Source organism: Marmota monax, unplaced genomic scaffold (genome assembly GCF_021218885.2).
Source record: "Marmota monax isolate L192 unplaced genomic scaffold, Marmota_monax_Labrador192_F-V1.1 WCK01_AAM20220418_F8-fsc00001, whole genome shotgun sequence".
In the NCBI taxonomy this organism is placed as follows: Eukaryota; Metazoa; Chordata; class Mammalia; order Rodentia; family Sciuridae; genus Marmota; species Marmota monax.
Window position 1 is genome coordinate 39,807,825 of NW_026693777.1, and position 15,398 is coordinate 39,823,222.

Sequence of the window (15,398 nt, forward strand, 5' to 3'; positions counted from 1 at the left end):
ATTTGTTCTAATTCAGTCCCCAGTATTTCCCCTTCCCCTACATTTATCCTGCCTTTTTCCCTTCCCTATACTCTATAAATCTTTCTGCTATTAAGTTTTTGTTTGTTTGTTTTTAAATTAGTGTCCTGGAGATATACCCATTTGAACTGATTTTGGGGTAAGGTGATTCATAGTGGGATAGGGAGAGGGAGCATGGGAGGAATAGACAAACTCTAGATAGGGCAGAGGGGTTGGAGGGGAATACAGATGTGTAGAATACAGATCAACTGCTTCTCTTTTTTTCCCCTCCATCCAGACGATTGTCAGAATTTCCAGCATCTTTTGTTAAAAAAGACTTCTGACTGGAGTGAGATGAAGTATTAGAGTGGTTTTGATTTGCATCTCTCTAATTGCTAGTGATGATGAACATTTTTTCATATATTTGTTGATTGATTGAATATCATCTTCTAAAAAGTGTCTCTTCAGGTCCTTGGCCCATTTATTGATGGGGTTATTTGTTTTTTTTTGGTGTTTATCTTTCTGAGTTCTTTATATACCCTAGAGATTAGTGCTCTATCTGATGTGTGAGTTGTTAAAGATTTGTTCCCAAGATATATGCTTTCTATTCACCTCACAGTTGTTTCTTTTGCTGAGAAGAATTTTTTTTTTCACTCCAGTTAGAATGGCAGCTATTATGCATACAAACAACAATAAGTGTTAGTGAGGATGGGGGGGTGGGAGGAAGGTACACTCATACACTGCTTGTGGGAGTGCAAATTTGTTCAGCCAATATGGAAAGCAGAATGGAGATTTCTTGGGAAATTGGGAATGGAACCACCATTTGACCCAGCTGTCGCTCTCCTCAGTCTATACCCAAAGGACTTAAAAACAGCATACTACAAGGACAAAGCCACATCAATGTTTATAAGCACAATTCACAATAGCGAAACTGTATAACCAACCTAGATACCCTTCAATAGATGAAGGGATTAAAAAAAGGTGGCATATATACACAATGGAATATTACTCAGCAATAAAAGAGAATAAAATCATGGCATTTGCAGGGAAATGAATGGAGTTAGAGAAGATAATGCTAAGTGAGGTTAGCCAATCCCAAAATACCAAATGCCAATTTTTTTTTTTTTTATAAGGAGGCTGATTCATAGTGGGATAGGGAGAGGGAGCATGGGAGGAATAGACAAACTCTAGATAGGGCAGGGGGGTTGTAGGAGAAGGGAGGGGGTATGGGGTTATTAATGATGGTGGAAAGTGATGATTGTTGCTATCCAAAGTACAGGTATGAAGACACGAATTGGTGTGAATATACTATGTATACAACCAGAGATATGAAAAATTGTGCTCTATATATGTAATAAGAATTGTAATGCATTCTGCTGTCATATATAAATAAAAAATAGACTTCTGGAGGAATCTTGTGCCTTTTTGAAAGACACAAGATTGTTTACTTGTAGATCTATTAACCTAAACTTCTTTCTTTCTTTTTTAAATATATTTTTAGTTGTTGATAGATCTTTATTTTTATTTACTTATACATGTTGCTGAGAATTGAACCGAGTGCCTCACACATGCCAGGCAAGTGCATTACCACTGAGCCCCAGCCCCAGCCCCAGCCTCATTAAACTTAGTTCTTAATAAAATTTAGAATTACTTTATTAATATCTTAAGAAATATTGCTGGCACTTTAATTGTCACATGCATGAGGTATGTAGATCGATTGGGGGAGAATGAATATTTAATAATGTACAATGCTCAATCAAGAAAATGACATCTCTCTCCATTTGTTTAGATCTTTAAGTTTTTTTTAAGCAATGTTCTGTGTTTTAAAAAACAGACAGTACATTTTCTTTTCAGATTTGTATTTTGGTTTTTCACTTTTTGATGTTTTTATAAATGGTGTTTTACTTAATTCATTTTGAAATTTCATTTCACAGTTTTGAGCTTCTATAGCCAATATATATCAACATTATTTCTTGCAAGTGTATTAAATTTATTCATCATTTCTGGTAGATCTGCCCCATTCCTATCCCTCACTGTGGACTTCTTAGTGTTTTTGATGTATACAATCATATCATTTGGGGAAAAGAAGTTTTCTATTTAGCACGTTTCCAATTTATGTCTTTTGTTTGTTTATTTATTTATTTATTGCTTCCATAAACTACAATGTTAAGATAGAAAGTGCAAAACAGATAACTTAAAAGCTTTAAGGGAGAAATAGTCAATGTTTGGCCATTGATTTTGAGGCTAATTGTAAATTTTTAACAGATGTCCTTCATTTGAGAAAATTCTCTTTTCAAGTTTAATGGAGATTTTATCAAATGGTTTTTATTCATTTATTATTATACAATTTCCCCCTTTTATTCTCTTATCATGATGAAATACATCAATGTTAGATTGTTCAACCAGCTTTGCCTCCCTGGTTCACATGCCATTGCTTGTGGTATATATTATTCATTTTACACATTGCTGAATTTTATTTATTGTTAGAATTTTTTGATATATTCAGGAATAATTTTTAACTGCATTTTATCCTCCCCTAGTTTTTTTTTTGTGATATCTTTGTCAAGTTTGTATTTAGGGTTATTGTTGTCCTGTAAAATTAATTGAAAAATATGTCTACTTTCTCTACTTTTAAAAAAGATTTTGTAAATTTGGTGAAAAATGATACAATTCACTAGTTAACCATTAGTTAAGTTATTTGAGCCTCGATTTTTCTTCTTATTTTGGGGAGGGAGATGAATTTTACTTCAAATTATTTCCCTTTTTAGACATTGCACTATTTTTCTATTTCTTTCTTTGTCTGTTTGGTAATTTTTATTTCTCAAGGAATTTCCATTTTGTTTCTCTTGTCACCTCATTGGCATAAATTGTTCAAAATATCTCTATTTTGCTTTTACTAGTTATGGGCCTATAGTGCTATCCCCTCTTTCATTTTGGAGACTGGCAATTTGGTTTGGTTTCTTTATACTTCTTGGCCAGTCTTGCTAAGATTATAAAAAATAATTGTTCTTTTCAAAGAACTAAACTTTAAGTTGTTTTGTTTCTATATATTTTTAACTTTTCTATTTCATTGATTTCTGCTATTATCTTTATTACTTTCTCTCCCTGCAACCCCCCTGCCCCGTCTCTTGTTTCAGATTTATTTGTTCTACTATTTCCAACTTCTAAAATAAAAGCTGAGGTCATTTATGTTAAACATTCCTTCTGTAATCAGGAATTCAATTTCTCCCAAGGACTGTTCTGATATATATTTGTCATTTATTTGTGGTGAGGACACTTAAAATCTACTGTTAGCCGTTTTTGAGTATGCAGTACATTATTATTAACGGTAGTCATCATGTTGTACAATAGGTCTCTGAATTTATTCCTCCCAGCTAAATGAAATTTTATGTCCTTTGTACAACTTCTTTTCAACCCTCACCCTTAACCACGAGACTCTTCTCTACTTCTGTCTGTTCAACTATTTTAGATTCTGCATATAAATAAGATCATGTGATATTTGTCATCTGTGCTTGGTTTATTTCATTTAGCATAATGTCTGATATTATATGTGATAGCATATGTTGTTGCAAATGATAGAATTTCTTTTTTATAGCTGAGTAGTATTCCATTGTATAGATATACCTCATTTTCTTTATCCATTAATCCATGATTTATTTTTAAACCTTGCTATTAAGTGCCCATCTATTTAGAATTCTTATGAGTTTTTAATGAGGTGACCATTTTATTATGCGAAAATGTCTTTATCTCTTCTTGCCTACATCTATTCTGTTTACTAGACACAACAGCTTTCTCTTCTTTTCTTAACCTATATCTGCATTTTTATTTGCACATTATAATTAGAATATGCATCCTAAAGACAACACAGAGTTGAATGTCACTCTTTAATTGAGTCTGACTTCTCTGATTTTTCATGAAGTACATTTATAGTTAATGTAATTATCTACATAATTGGATTTAGTATTACCATCATGATATTCATTTTCTATTTGTATCGTCATATCTCCCTATTTCTCTTTTTCTGTCTACTTTTAAATTAGTGAAATATTTTTTAGAGTTCCATTTTATTTCCTTCATCAACTATTTTTATTATCTTTTAGTTTGTATTTTAGATAGTATAATAATATTCATTTTTAACAGCAGTTTATTTCAGATATACTTTGTACGAGGCTTACATTAGTACGATTCTATTTTATCCTTTTTCTTGTTTGTTGTGTTGTTGTTATATATTTTATATTTTCTTATCTTATTACTCCTTGTTATTTTTATTTTTGGTTCTGGAGATTGAAACTCTGGGTACTCTACCACTGAGCCACATCCCCAGCCCCATCTTTTTTCCTTTTAATTTATTTTTTCTTTTTTAAATGTGTTCTTTTTAGTTATACATGAATGTATTTTGACATATTCCACATACATGATTTATACTTTCCCCTTCTTGTGGTTGTACATGATGTGGAGTTACACATATTCATACCTGAACATAGGAAATTTATGTCTGATTTATTCTACTGTCTTTCCTGTTTCCATCCCTCCTTCCTTCCCTTCCTTTCCCTTTGTCTAATCCAGAGAATTTCTATCCCTGCCCTTCTCCCCTTGAGTTTATTGTGAGTTAGCATCTGCATATCAGAGAGAATATTCAGCCTTGGTTTTCTGGGATTAACTTATTTCACTTACCATGATAATCCCCAGTTCTATCCCCAGCCCTTGTTATTTTTTATTTTGAGACAGAGTCTCACTAAATTGCTTAGTTTGGTCTTGAACTTGTGATCCTCCTGCCTCAGCCTCTTGAGTTGCTGTGATCACAGGTGTGCACCACCATTCCAGTGCCCTTGTTATGATTTTTGTTTTTAATTGTCAGTGTTCTTCAAATAATTAAATATATACACACATACATATTCTTATATGCGTGTGATAAGTACACCATATACACTGTATAAAAATATTATTTATTTGAAAAGGTCTTTTATGTTTGCGCATATAGTGAACCTGCCTCGTGGTCTTTATTTTTTTCCTTGCAGATCTGGGCTTCTATCTTTTATTGTTTTCTTTCACACTAAAGTTTTTTTCATTAGCATTTCTTATAGATCAGATATATTGATGCATGTTTTTCTCACATTTTCTGAAATACCTTTACTTTGTTTCTACCTCAGAGGGACATACTTGCTATCTACAGCATTCTATTTTTTTTCCAGCAATGTACAGATGTTATTCCATTGTCTTTGGTCTATCTATCTATCTATCTATCTATCTATCTATCATCTATCTATTTTTCATGAGAAGTGAGTCATCAGTCATATTGTTAGTTTCTCTTATATGAAATATGTCTTTTTTTGAGTGTGTGTGTGTGTGTGTGTGTGTGAGACTATTCTTAAGATTCTCTCTTTACCTCTGTTTTTCTTAGCAGTTTGGACATTTTATGCCCCGAGGGGCTTTCTTTTTATTTATTTTACTTGAGATTTGCTAAGATTTTTGGATCTGTGAGTTTTGGAAAATTCTCAGCCATTATCTCTTCAAAATCTTTATTTTTTCCCTATTCTCTTTCTTTATCATTTTTCTAGAACTTCAATAATATATACCTTACATGATTCAGGAAGTCTTGGGTTCTCTATCCATTTTAAAATTTGTTTTCTCTTTGCATTTCAGTCTGATGATTTCTACTGTCCTCCTGTCCAGTTCACCAATCTTTTCTTTTGCTGTGTCCAGTATGCCCTTGTGCCTATTGTATATATTTCACACTTCTTACATTGTTCTAGAACTTTCGCTTGGTTCTTTTTTAGTAGTTTCATATTTCTTCTGAAACTTTCAACCTTTTCCTGCATCAGGTTTCACAAGATTCTGCCACATCTTTACCAGAGCTATTTTAATGTTCTTGCCAGCTAAATCCAATATCTGGGTCATCTGACAACCTGTTTCTATATAATGCCTTCTCTCCTATTTGTCACATTTTTTTTTTTTTTTACTTTTTTACTTGTCTTACAAGTTTTATTCTATTGTAATCACATTATGTCAAGAATAGTAGAAACTAGTGGTAAAGGGCCTTTACCCTTCCTCTACCTGGCTGTTGGGTGGATGCTGAGTAAATTTGATCTGTAGCTGAGCTGAACCTAGGCCTTGTGGTAGATTCAGGTAGATTCAGTTCACCCCTGGCTTCACTTGTCTCTCAGTTCTGCTCTGCTCCTAGCCTTCCGTGGGCTCTACAGCCCTGAAATCAGTCAAAGGCCCAGTGAATATCCTATACAACTCAAGGACAATCTCAGTCCCACTCTCCTCACCCCACACAGCCTTCGTTCTTCTCTGCTTTGTGCTTGCTGAAGGCCTGTGTGCTGAAGCCAGGTTCTCTCTCAGGTCTTTGCTTGCTCACAGCCTTGGACATATGGTCCCCATGAGCTTAGTCATGGCTTCATGGCAAAGAGTTGGTGGGTGGGTGCCTGTTGGCTTTGTGACTTGGTTTCCTTGAGACTGCACTCTCAATGCTAACTCATTCTTAGTGTGTCCCACGTTGAGCTGGTCTCACTTCACTTCTATCTGTGGGGTTAAGTTTCCTCTTCTACCACTGCTCCCCCGGCAATGAAGGCAACCTTGCAAATCTCTTTGAGGAAGTTCTTACAAAATTTAATTTGATTTTAGTCACGAATCCTCTGATATGTTTAAAAATTGTAATTTTGTACTTTTATCTTTTTTTTTCATTGTTAAGGTAGGGATGATGGTTGTATTAGTTTCATATTGTTATAAAAATTATCACACACTTAGTGTCTTTAAACAGTATAAATTTATTATTTTACAATTCTGGAGGAAATCTGAAATGATTTTTATGGTTCTGAAATCAAGGTGTCAGCAGGGGCTCCATTTTTCTTGGAGACTCTGGGGGAGAATTCATTACCTCAGCTTCTCCAGCTCCTTAAGACTTTCAGCATTCCTGCATTCATGGCTCTTTGCTTCATCTTCAAAGAGCCCAATTCCAGTTTCTGCTTCTGCTGCCCCAACTCCCACTCTGACTCTGACCCTTTTCTCTCTCCCGTATAAGAACCTGTGATTGCATTGAGCCCAAAGGGATAATGCAGGTTAATCTTCTGTTTCAAGGTCTTTAACCGAATTGTGTGTGCAATGCCCCTTTGCCATGTAAGGTAACATATTCACAAGTTCTGGGGATTAGAACCTGGGTGTCTTTGGGGTGAGGGCAGTGTTGTTCAGCCTACCACCATGGTCTATGTGCAGCTTTCTATTTCCTAAAAGAAACTGGAGATCAGTATATCATTTTAAAATGTTCTATGTATATTTTCATAAAGACATTTTTATAGGCACTACAATAAAACAAATATGTCATCATGGTTTACAGCTGAGCCTTTCTCATTTTTCCATAGTAAAGCAAAGAAGAAAACCCAGTTTAGTTGGAAAGAGTACAGACCTTAGACTCAGACATGCTGGAAAACTAAGACTTGGCTACATTTGTATTCTTACCTCTTCTTATTTTTTGAACTTCTGTTGACTCAGATGGAGATTGTTATCCTTCATAAATTTGCTGTGATTGTTACATTTATGTCCATAGGTAAAACACTGATTCCTAATAACATGGAAGTTAATTAACAAACAAATGTTCATTCCCTTTAATTTTCTTTTTCTTTCTTTAGTGTATCAAATTAGAAGAGTGAGAATAGAAAATTAGAATTGCAACATGGTTGTGTTTCCTTTTAAAGTACTTAATGACTGTGGACTTCACTTTTTGGAAGTGAGGTTGATTTTGCCAGGATGGTCCAATACTTGGGGATTCACAGAGTTCTGTGCCATATGATTGGCACCTATTGCTTGGTCTACTCTCCCAAGATTTCTCACAACCCAATCCAGAACCAAAAATTGAACATAGTGAAAATACGTCTAATGCTTCATTCTGTTGACTTATTTCCATATTAATTGGCTCCAGAAGAAATATCTCCAAATAAAATGTTGCATCACTGTCACAGGAGTAACTTGGCAGTGGCTGACAAAGTACTATCAGAACTCCATATACAGATCTTCCCTTTGTGGGCAGTTCACTCCTAATAAATACCTACCCAGCACAATTAGTCATTTAAGTACCCTATATTTTAGAACTATTCATATGTGGTTTATAAATAGCCAGCATAGAAAAGTAGTTTTTGTGTAATAATGCCCTCTATTTTAGATGACACTAAGTGCTCTGCTATTGCTAAGAAAATAAATAATAATGTACCTTATATAAAATGCAAATCACAGTCTATTATTATTAGTTCGTCCTATAGGATAGAGTTGAGACAATGTGACACTTAAGTAAAAGCATGAGTGCTAATTATACTTTAAGTTATCCCATAATTAAAACAAAACCTTTATTAAAAAGAACATTTTTCATCGTTAGTTTATAACATCTCTGGCAAGTTTTTGTTAGGTCCATTTTTGCATTTTGAGCAAAAAAGCCACATGAAAATATTATGTAGCATCAATTTCTTAGAACAATTGAAATTGCACGTTGCTTTTATTTCTTTCCTAAACAAAATCCAGTCACAGGAGTATGCACTTCCAGCCACTAACTTACCATGATGGGCAGGTGGTTGAACATAGATATAGTCATCTGCTTGCTGATTTCTGCTACCCATTGGGAGTCTTGGACTAGGTGTCAGCAGGCTGAAAGCCCTGCACCCACGCACTGCAGAATGCTGTGATTACAGCAGGTAGGTGGCTCTGGGAACGGAGAACTTAGAGAGGTGGGAGTCCAGCATAATGGGATGTGTTATTTATTGGAGTTTGTGGGGATACACACTGTAATTGTATGCTTGGTGTAATGTCTGATTGTTGTGTCTTTCATACCCTCTGGAAGTCAGACCCCTATATAAGTGATAACCCACTGGAGCTTTTGTTGTGTGTGCAATTGAAACATATGAAATGAATAGCAACTGATTAATTGAAGCAGGCTACATTTTTGGAAAACAAATCAAAGTGATTTGCATGAATCACAATTTGTTACATAATACATTTTGAGGGCACAAATTACCTTTTTAAGGCCTAAGACACATATATTCACAGTGGAACAAACAGAAATATAATAAACTGGGCTATAACTACATAATTCACATTGAATACTGGATGACAAAACTGATGTGAAACAAATGATTTTCCAATAAACTACTCAGGCAGAGCCATATCTGTTCTAAAATTTCAATTGAATATTATTTATAATACCAATAATTCTTCATGATTGTTAACCATGGGATGATGGAACAATTTGTTTTTCATATTAGTTTGGAGGGTTTGTGTATTCCCAAGTTGGCAAGCGATTTGTAGTCATGTCCCAGAAGATATGGTAAATAAACAGTCAGTCGGAAAGAAGTATTTGGATGGAGGAAAACTTTGGAGGCTGAATCATTTTTACCTTTTACTAGTTTTGAATAAAACTGAACCAGTAAAAAAATAGCGTTGTCAATATTAAAGGCAAATATCATCATCATCATCATCATTGCATCTTTTTCTAGGTTTAATATCTACAACAAATTTTAAAAATAGTTCTCTTTGTTTTTTATTAAAAATTCTTTTGGGTGCTGGGAATTGAATCCAGGCCTTGAACATGCTAAGCATGTGCTCTACCACTAAGCTACACCTCCATCCCTTATTATTTTTCTTGTACTTATTATCTGTATTATTGTTAAAAATGGGACTGTGAAAATATTAGAATGAACAACTCCATTACAAACTTTATGGATAAATACTTCTAGTTTTTTTTTGGGAGGGGTTTGGTTGGATATATATTGTTTACATACACATGGAGAGAAAATACTCTTAGGAAGTATGTGAAGTACACACAGTAAGTATTTTCAGGAAAATATACAAAATACACAGAAGCATATTACAATATGAGATTTTTACGATACACCTTGCTTTTTAATTTGCTTTTTTACATAACAAAATATACCAGATATTTTTTTCATGTCAATAAATGTGTATTTATCATCATAATTTTGCTTTTACTATAATAAATAAAATATCAGCATCACGTGCATAAATCTAAACACATTGTTTAATAATTTTGTTGGAACACATTTCTAGAAGACTTATTGCATTAAAGTGTATGCAGATTTTGAAAGCTTTGGTTCATGTAAAAAAACATCTCCAGGGAAGCTTGTATCAGAAAAAATTTCTCTGTTTTCTTAAGTCTGAACTATAAACTACCAATGCAAATTTATTTCTATATCATTTTGGATCCTCTTCCAATTTTTCTCTTTTTTCTTCCTTTTCCCATGTATTCCTCTCTTCCTTTGGGCAGATGAAGAGCAAGACCCTTAAGCATAAAATATTCTCTTACATAAAAGAAATTTACTGAATTGAATGATGAATTTAAATAGATTCTCACTTGTGTGTTAATTCTTTCTAGGAAAGAGAGGACGCCTCACCGTCAGAAGATGAGGACTCTGTTTCGTCATTTGTTCCGTCCATTTTTCCTCTGTCAGCATACCCAATAAGGACATCTTCCCCAAATAAAATCTATATATAGACTTTAAATGTTATTTCCTGAATGAATATACTATAAAACTCTTAAGCCAACTTTTGGATTACTAAATATCAAAAAAGCTACTATTAGTAAGTTAAGAACAGAATGACACACTGTCTCTCAGGTCATCAGTTCTTGTCACCTACAGGGTCACCCCCATAAGAGCAGCATATGTCCCAGAATCCACTGACTTGTCTTCAGTGAAACTTATTTTCTAATAATTTTATATGTGTTCTACCCCTCCTTAGAAAGTATGTAGTGAGAAAAAATTTAAAACTACATCTCTATATCTATCTATCTATCTACCCACACACCTACATATATGATTTGAAAGGAATATATGCCCTTAAATATTCCCTTAAATGGAAAGTTAGAATTTGGGGGAATTTTTAAGGCTAATAAAAAATAAGAAATTCTTGGATTTTTTTTCCTCCTCAAAAATGACTACATTGTATGAACTATAAAAATCATCTTGGTGAGCTTTGAGTTTTTTTTCCTTAATTGTTTTAAGAAATATCATGACGTTTCAAGATAAACACAGAAGCATTGATGTTTGTTTGGATTTTATTATTGATTTTTTTTAGTAAAATGTTAATTTTTTCATAAGTGTGGATTTAGTTTTTATGCATGCAATTGTAACATATGATTATATTGATTGTCCGTAGTTTTCTCTAACCAAATATATTTGCAACTCATTGGTGCAGACCCATTAGGGAAATAAACTTCCTTTAATAAGGTAGGAGGGGGCCTAGGCAAAATGGTGACTTATGTGGGATTTATTTTTGGCATATTTCTAATTCCAATTTGAAAACTGGAGCATAAATAATATTCTTGTGTTTGTTATGGGAATAAAATAATAGGTAATTTTCCCGATCTTAAAACATTGTCAGTCAGGAAAAATGAGGGAAAACTGACATTAGTTAAAGAAACTTGCATGAAGAGAGAAAAACTTGTGCAAAAATTGTATGCAAGAAAGAGCATGGTGCTTATGAGGAATTCCCAGGATTCAGCAGGAGTTCTTTTATTTCCTTCATCGAACCTGTGAGCTCCATGTAATGGCTACCCAGGAATAGAATCAAAGTGGATTCCCCTTAAACAGTGGAGTAGGATCAGAACCTTCTTGTATTCTCCTACCTCTTCTTAAAATATTTCTATATTGCAGCTATTTGTTGAAGATTAATGCCTTTGTCTAAATATTCATCCTTGACTCATAGGATATTGCAATACTATCTTGTGGATAACCATTTCCCAAGAGAATCAGTGCCTTATGGAGCAAACCATTAATGATGAATTTCAGGCAACAGCAGCAACCCTGTTTGGGAGATGTTTTGGGGCCTTTTAAATTGGTCTTCATTGACAGCTATCTGTTCTGACAGCTATCTGTAGTGTTGTTCATAACTCTATTAAGAAAAACATTTCTTTCTTCCGATTATCTCACTAAGTATAGGTAACCACATCATATTTGGTGATGTTGCACAGTACATATCCTGAGATACTCTGTGCTATTTCAATACAATAAGGTAACAGCTGCATTGGTTTAAAGCTGAGGTTCTTGTCCCATGAAACATCGTGGGCTGGCTGGCATGCATCTCTCTGGTAACACACCTATGAGTTAAGATGCTTCCTATTGTAGGTCATAGGGTCTGGCGCCTACGAATCTCTTGGTTTTGGCTCAGGCTTGTTTTATGCATTATTGGGGATTAAACTTGTTGGTGCCAGTTCCATTTTTTCCATTAGATGTTCATTAATAAAACTCCAGATGCCCATTATTCATCACATCATAACATACTGGATGGCACTTAATTCACCTAAAGTTTTCACATTTGATAACTTCCTCATTCGTGTTAATTGGGTTACTTGGAATTTTCCATCAATCATAGCATCTCAGGTTTTGGCTCTTCTGAAAGAATTCATTTGTGAGACATATATTATACAGCACAGGTACACAAGCAAAATTAAATGTAGGATCCAGTTTCAACTATGACTCATGTCTGCTTTGACTGAAGTGGAGGGTACAATTTGACCCCTCAATGGATTCTTCCTCAAAAGAGGAAAATAAAGAGTTATTACCTTTACCTCAGCTCACCTTACTCAGAACTCCACTGACTCAAAGTGCCATGAGAAGAGATTTACGCTCAAGAAGATTTTGAAAGAATAGTTACTGTAGGGAGTGGAGTGGGGCCAAAACATGGAAAAGTCTGAAGGTTTGGAGAATTGAGTTCTGGTCTGGCATTTTGAGTAGCATTGAGATTTAGTTCTTCATCTGTAAGTTCCAACAGTTAAAATTGATGTTCTCTTTGCATCATGCCAGCTCTTTAATGTGATCAAAATCCATCAATGAGAAATCTTGTAGTTTTGGGGAAGTGTAATGCTTATTTTCTCAATCCTGCTACAAATATCCCTGTTTCCTTCACCTTCACTTTCTCTTTTAAAGAAATGTATTGTTCTTTTTTTCAAAGCACTGATTCCTCGTTCTCATTGTAATCTTAAACTCAGTGCTCTGTTTCTCTTCTCATTGAGACATTACTTAAAAAAAAAGTAGAGACAAAAAATGTGATAACCTTGGTGGTATACATTTTTCTCTTGGCTATTGCTGTTGTCAGGAATGGTTACAACTTCGACACAGTATATTCCAAGGAGAACAGAACTCTGCAGAGGACCTTGGCTCTGGCAGTCTTTGTCCAGGGTGCAGGATGAACCCTCTTAGTGCACTGGGATCAGCCTGGAACTAGAACGAGGTCTACTCATGTGGCGGAGTCAGCAGTCACCCTTCTGGTTTGTGTATCTTCAAGGTCAAGTAAATAAGTAATTCCTACAGTCCCAAATTTCTTCTTATGCCAACATGCTTCTGGGATACTAAGTAGGTCAGGATAGGACCCGGATAATAACTCATTTCAGGTTTCCAGGTTGCTGGAAGAGCCCCAGTGATTTGCTGTGTATGGCCCATATTCTCTTCAATTTTGCTTTGCTATTTCCTTTCTGAGGTCTTGCTCTCAGATCTGCATATATTTACATGTTTTACACTATGAGCTTTTTAGCTACAAATTATATAAAATAGAGGTCAGCCCTCTGCCAATATGATTTTACCTTTTTCCCCCATTTGCTTACTCTAAAAATAAATAAAAACATGAATGGGAAGAATAAAAAAAAACAGTAAGATATGCTATAGAGGTCTTTTAACTGTGATGTTCAAGACAACTATGTTTTTAATATTACTACTCAGGGAGCAGTGTTTTGTCTCCGACTTCTAAGGTGCTTGGATCCTAAGTGGATCATCACAACTCCAAGAAGAAATTGCTTGTGACCTGTCCCTATCAGGCTGTAACTCAACATGGCATAAAGACTCAGCTATTTTTTTTTCTGGCTTATCTGAAATAAATCAATAATAGTGCAATCTGAGTTTTTGACCATTCTCAGCTTGGTTTTGTTAGTAGGATGCTCAGTGAAAGTCAGTGGGCAGGGCCTTTTAATCTTAAAGGCCACTGTGGGTCTTAACCCCCTAATAATACTTACAGAGTGATTTTTTTTCTTTTGAACTTGCATTCAGTTTCATGCTTCCATCTATTCTAGTTCTTGGATGTGCATGAGTTAGGAATGAAGAAGTATAATAATACTAATTTGAAAATATAGCAAATTTCACTTGTTCTATTTGAACTGCTAGTCCACCTGGCATTTATGTAAAGGAGAAGAGACTTCTTCTTTTCCTCAAGACATTTTTTTTCTACTAGATCAGTAGTTCTAATAAATAAAGAAATCTGTTACTACTGTGAATGTTTTCCCTAGAGCTGGTCGGTGCCTATCCTGCACCACTGTATACAGGAGACAGGAAGAGAATTCCACTGTACCCATTGTTGTGCCCTTTCACCAGAGGAATACCATTTTCATAGATTGACTGTGACTGCTGAAAACTTGAAATTTAATTTGACATCTTATAGGAGATAGTGCTTCACTAAGTTGAAATGATTACTATGAGAAATGACTTTTTCTCTAAAAGATGGTAAAGCTCCTTTATCCACTGAGAGACAGCAGAGACATGAGGCCAGTCTTTTCTGAAGAGATTACCTCTAGAAAAAAACAAAAACCTGGTGTTAAGTAGAGAAGTCTGTAACATAAATCATGTGCTACAGTGCATGATTATTGGGCACATTATTATCTGCGTATGGGCAGTATTTTAAAATACATCTGATGATTAATAAATCATCCATGTGCAATGACATATGGATATCAGAAAAATGGTTCTCTGCATACTGCTAAAATCTGCAGAGTAGAATATGAGTGTGTTCTCAAGGCTTGCTTCACATGCTATTTCCTAAATCGAAACAATAATGGGGTCCAATGTTTACCTAGATTAATGGCTTCAGTTAATCATTCCATTAATTCTCTGAAGACCATAATGGGAATCAAAGGTTATGATCTTCGTTTAATGCCACTCTATTTATATCCTATTAAACATTCATCTTTTTGTTAGGGCTTTCTGAACAAAGTATAAAAATGCTCCCCATTCCCTGGAGCATAGGGTAAAGTCCAACCCTGATCTTCAATCATACAAAACTTCCCTGGTCAAGTTTACTGCCTATGTCTTTATTAGTGTCAGTGGAGAGGTGAATGGCTTTGGCTCTTTTCTGAGCAGGGGTCTTGGAACTTAGCCCATGGCTGTAGGTAAAGAACTTAGGGAGTTAATGAAGGTGTGCTTGGGGACAGATGGAATATTTTAGAACTGAATCATGGAGATAGAGTTAAATGAAGAGGGTGGCCTTAAAGGCAGCATCTGGAGATGTTTCCAAAAAGTCCACTGGGTAGACTGTATTTAAATGTTTGTAAACTTACCTCTTCGATTGTGTCTCCCATAACTCATATGCACTGCATCTTAGCTATACCAATTCTTGCTTTTCCCTTTTCCTTGAAAATT